The sequence below is a fragment of the Triticum aestivum genome, chromosome 7A (assembly GCF_018294505.1).
Source record: "Triticum aestivum cultivar Chinese Spring chromosome 7A, IWGSC CS RefSeq v2.1, whole genome shotgun sequence".
In the NCBI taxonomy this organism is placed as follows: Eukaryota; Viridiplantae; Streptophyta; class Magnoliopsida; order Poales; family Poaceae; genus Triticum; species Triticum aestivum.
In genome coordinates this window covers 252,913,929-252,919,936 of record NC_057812.1, presented here as the reverse complement: position 1 = coordinate 252,919,936, position 6,008 = coordinate 252,913,929, and positions in this window count along the sequence as shown.

Genomic DNA, 6,008 nt, shown 5'->3' with positions numbered 1-6,008 from the left:
ACACACACAATAGCCCAAATGGTGGGGTTATGTCCAAGAATATGCATTTTCATCTTATGCTTCCAACTAGCAAAATTAGTACCATCAATGTAAGGACCTCTACGGTGATAATTTCCCTTGCTAGACACCATACTCTCCTAGGTTGTGAAACCAAGGCTATGACTACCAAAAGCTATGGAAATCAAAGCAAATGGAGACCAAAGCTCTGATACCACTTGTAGGATCGGAAGTATCTCTAGAGGGGGGGGTGATTAGACTACTTGACCAATTAAAAATCTATCCTTTTCCCAATTTTAGTCTTTGGCAGATTTGAGCAATCTTAGCACAAGTCAAGCAATCTTAACACAATTCAAGCAAGCATGCAAAGAGTCTATGAGCAGAGGAAAGTAAAGCATGCAACTTGCAAGAATGTAAAGGGAAGGGTTTGGAGAATTCAAATGCAATTGGAGACACAGATGTTTTTGTCGTGGTTCCGATAGGTGGTGCTATCGTACATCCACGTTGATGGAAACTTCAACCCACGAAGGGTAACGGTTGCGCGAGTCCACGGAGGGCTCCACCCACGAAGGGTCCACGAAGAAGCAACCTTTTCTATCCCATCATGCCCATCGCCCACGAAGGACTTGCCTCACTAGCGGTAGATCTTCATGAAGTAGGCGATCTCCTTGCCCTTACAAACTCCTTGGTTCAACTCCACAATCTTGTCGGAGGCTCCCAAGTGACACCTAGCCAATCTAGGAGACACCACTCTGCAAGAAGTAACAAATGGTGTGTTGATGATGAACTCCTTGCTCTTGTGCTTCAAATGATAGTCTCCCCAACACTCAACTCTCTCTCACAGGATATGGATTTGGTGGAAAGAATATTTGAGTGGAAAGCAACTTGGGGAAGGCTAGAGATCAAGATTCATATGGTGGGAATGGAATATCTTGGCCTCAACACATGAGTAGGTGGTTCTCTCTCAGAAAATGTGTATTGGAAGTGTAGGTATGTTCTGATGGCTCTCCCCACGAATGAAGAGTGGGTGGAGGGGTATATATAGCCTCCACACAAAAACTAACCGTTACACACAATTTACCAATCTCGGTGAGACCGAATTGAGAAACTCAGTCAGACCGATTCAGCAAACCTAGTGACCGTTAGGATTTTCGGTGGGACTGACATGCAACTCGGTAGGACCGATATGGTTAGGGTTAGGGCATAACATAATCTCGGTGTGACCGATTACACAAACTTGGTGGGACCGATTTTGGTAATAAGCTAACTAGAGAGTTGGTCAGGTAAACTCGGTGGGACCGATTTGCTCATTTCGGTGGGACCGAAATGTTACAAAAAGGAAACAGAGAGTTTACATTGCAATCTCGGTGGGACCGATCGCTCATCTCGGTAGGACCGAAACGTTCCGAAGGGAATCAGAGAGATTACAACCCCATCTCGGTGTGAACGAAATCCCTATCGGTGAGACCGATTTGCCTTGGGTTTGTGGCAGTGGCTATGACATCTGAACTCGGTGGCACCGGATAGAAAGAATCAGTGGTGCCGAGTTTGACTTTTCATTTAGGTCATATGTGGATGTGGGAAGGTAGTTGAGGGTTTTTGGAGCATATCACTAAGCACTATGAAGCAAGAACCTCATCAAGCAACACCTCATCCCTCCTTGATAGTATTGGCTTTTCCTATAGACTCAATGTGATCTTGGATCACTAAAATATATAATGTAGAGTCTTGATCTTGAAGCTTGAGGCAATCTTTTTGTCCTTAGTATTTTGAGGGGTCCACTTTCCTCATCCATGCCATGCCATTCATTGAGCTTTTCCTGAAATATTAATCTTGGAAATATGTTAGCTCAATGAGTTATATGTTGTTAGGAATTACCCAAAACCACTAGGGATAGTTTGCACTTTCAAGTCCGCGTTCCACCTAACACCACTAAGAGGGAGACAACATACATCTCATCCAAAATATCGAACGAATACCAAATCACAGAGCTACAATAGCAAAGACTTCTCCCATGTCCCTCATGAAACCAAACGTAATACCACAAAGCATTTCATGTCATAATCAGAGGGTATTAATATGCGATATAGGATCTGAACATATATGATTTCCACCAAATAAACTGGCTAACATCAACTACAAGGAGTAATCAACACTACTAGCAACCTACAGGTACCAATCCCAGACTTAGAGATAAGAATTGGATACAAGAGATTGAACTTAGGGTTTTGAGAGGAGTATGGTGGCTTGGTGAAGATGTTGATGGAGATTGGGCCCCTCCCTGATGAGAGGAGCGTAGGTGATGATGATGGTGATGATTTCCCCCTCACGGAGGGAAGTTTCCCAGGCAGAACAGCTCCGCCAGAGCCCTAGATTGGTTCCGCCAAGGTTCCGCCTCGTGGCGGCGGAGTCTCATCCCAAAAGCTTGCTTATGATTTTTTTTCCTCAACAAAAGACTCCATATAGCAGAAGATGGGCATCGGAGGGCCACCAGGGGGCCCACGAGGCAGGGGGCGCACCCCCACCCTCGTGGCCACGGTGTGGGCCCCCTCTGGAACTTCTTGCGCCTACTATTTTTTATATATTCTGAAAATAGCTTCCATGAAGTTTCAGGACTTTTGGAGCTGTGCAGAATAGGTCTCTAATATTTGCTCCTTTTCCAGCCTAGAATCCCAGCTGCCGGCATTCTCCCTCTTTATGTAAACCTTGTAAAATAAGAGAGAATAGGCATAAGTATTGTGACATAATGTGTAATAACAGCCCATAATGCAATAAATATCAATATAAAAGCATGATGCAAAATGGACGTATCAACTCCCCCAAGCTTAGACCTCGCTTGTCCTCAAGCGAAAGGCGAAATCGAAAAATATGTCCACATGTTTAGAGATAGAGGTGTCGATAAAAAATAAAATACGGACATGAGGGCATCATGATCATTCTTAGAATAGTAGCTTATATAGTTATTGTCATATGATCTCTTATGCTAAAGTAACAATTCAATCACAATTTCAAGTATGAATTATAAACTTCATTGAAAACTAACAAACTATAATCTCAGTCATTGAAGTAATCGCAATTTGTCATAACATAGGAAAGAATTAATATAAGAGCTTTTCAGCAAGTCCACATACTCAACTATCTTATAGTCTTTCACAATTGCTAACACTCACGCAATACTTATGGGTATGGAGTTTTAATCGGACACAGAGAAAGATAGGGGCTTATAGTTTTGCCTCCCAACGGTTTACCTCAAGGGTAATGTCAACAATAATAGTTCATGAAAACTCACATCCAATTAGCCATATATACCAGGATCTTTCCAACATATTGTGTTTGCCAAAAGATAAAATGTAAAAAGGAAAGGTGAAGATCACCATGACTCTTATGTAAGGTGGGAGATAAAAGTAAAAGATAGGCCCTTCGCAGAGGGAAGCAGAGGTTGTCATGCACTTTTATGGTTGGATTCACAAAATCTTAATGCGAAAGAATAGTACTTTATATTGCCACTTGTGATGTGGACCTTTATTATGCAGTCCATCGCTTTTATTTCTTCCACATGACAAGATCGTATAAAGATTATTTTCTCCCACACTAATAAGTCATACATATTTACAGAGCATTTTTTATTGCTTGCACCGATGACAACTTACTTGAAGGATCTTACTCAATGCATAGGTAGATATGGTGGACTCTCATGGCAAAACTGGGTTTAAGGGTATTTGGAAGCACAAGTAGTATCTCTACTTGGTGCAAAGAATTTGGCTAGCATGAGGGGGAAAGGCAAGCTCAATCATGTTGGATGATCCATGACAATATAATTTATCTCAGATGTAAGAAAACATAACCCATTGCGTTATCTTCCTTGTCCAATGTCAACTCTTTAGCATGTCATATTTTAATGAGTGCTCACAATTATAAAAGATGTCCAAGATAGTGTATTTACATGTGAAGACCTCTCTTTCTTTATTACTTCCTATTAATTGGAACGATGACCAAAACTATGTTTGTCAACTCTCAACAACTTTTAATCATCATACTCTTTATATGTGAGCTCATTACTCCCCATAAGATCCATATGATCTCTTTTATTTCTTTTATTCTTTCTCTTTTCTTTTGTTCACTCAAGATCATGGCAAAATAATCTAACCCTTGACTCAACACTAATCTTTATTATATAGCTCACGAACTCGATTACATAGAGGGATCATAAAGCAAAACTCAAAACTTGATCATCCCAAAACTTTATTCTACTAGATAAAGATATTACTAAAAGGATCGAGCTAAGAAAAATGGTAAAGATAAAAGTGATGGTGATACGATACCGGGGCACTCCCCCAAGCTTGGCAGTTGCCAAGGGGAGTGCCCATACCCATGTGATTATATCTCTTTTGCTAGTGAAGGAGTTGGAGTTGTTGATGATGTAGGCTTGTCGTCCCTCTTCCAAGGCATAGGCTCACCATCATAGAAGGATGATCGAGTCTCCTGAGTCCTCAAATCTGCAGCCAAACTCATCCTTTTGAATCTATATTCATACTCACAGTTTCGATTTTACAGGTCATAGATTTGGGCTTGGAGGTGCTCGATTTTCTCATGAAGCTTGAAGATGGCCTCCCCAATGTCCTTGATGTCCAGCTTGTGGTTGTTGGTGAACTCCGTGATCATAATGTGATTGGAGTCGAGTCCACGCTCCACCATCTCCTGGCACTTGAAAACTTGTTGCTCCAATGCCTCGAGCCTTGCCTCCGTGCTTCTGGTCTTCCTTGGTCCCTCAACATCGCGGATGTGCAACAACCCCTCACACATCTCACTGGTTTGAGGGTGTTGCAGCACCTCCGCGAGGTAGGGGTTGATGACCATCTCGAAGAACTTGTCCTTGGGGGCACTTGAAGACGACATGACGACCTAGATCTGTCAGAAAAATAGCTCGAAACAAAGATGAGAGATATTTGCATGATACAGGAGTCAAAAATCTCTGGGAGATTATATAATGAATTTTTACTGACCAAAATAACATGCAAGAAAACGGAGTCCGGAGAGCGCACGAGGTGCCCGCGAGGCAGGGGGCACGCCCAGGGGGGTAGGGCGCGCCCTCCACCCTCGTGGAGCCCTCGTGTCCTTCCCGGACTGCTTCTTATTTTTCTAAATATTCCCAAACAGGGAAAAATTGCCATTAGAACTGTTTTGGAGTCGGTTTACTTATCATACCACATACCTATTCCTTTTCGGAGTCTGAAACGTTCCGGAAAGTGTCCCTTATGTATTCCTCCGGGGTTACGGTTTCAATAACATTGGTTTCAACATTTATAGGATTACCTAAGATAAAATGTTAGATTCTTTGACCGTTCACCACCTTCGGATTTGTGCCTTCGAAGTTGTTGATTTTTATGGCGCCGGAATGATAGACCTCCTCGATAACGTAAGGACCTTCCCATTTAGAGAGAAGTTTTCCTGCAAAAAATCTTAAATGAGAGTTGTATAGCAATACATAATCACCTACATTGAACTCACGCTTTTGTATCCTTTTGTCATGCCATCTTTTAACCTTTTCTTTAAACAATTTGGCATTCTCATAGGCTTGGGTTCTCCATTCATCAAGTGAGCTAATGTCAAATAACCTTTTCTCACCAGCAAGTCTGAAATCATAATTGAGATCTTTAGTATCCCAATAAGCCTTATGTTCTAGTTCGAGAGGTAAGTGACATGCTTTTCCATAAACCATTTTATACGGAGACATACCCATAGGTTTTTTATCTGCAGTTCTATAGGCCCATAATGCATCATCAAGTTTATTGGACCAATTATTTCTAGATCTATTAACAGTCTTTTGCAAAATTAATTTTAGTTCTCTATTACTCAATTCTACTTGACCACTAGACTGTGGGTGATAAGGAGATGCAATTCTATGATTAACATCATACTTAGCAAGCATTTTACGGAAGGCACCATGAATAAAATGTGAACCACCATCAGGCATTAAATACCTAGGGACCCCAAACCTCGGGAAAATAACT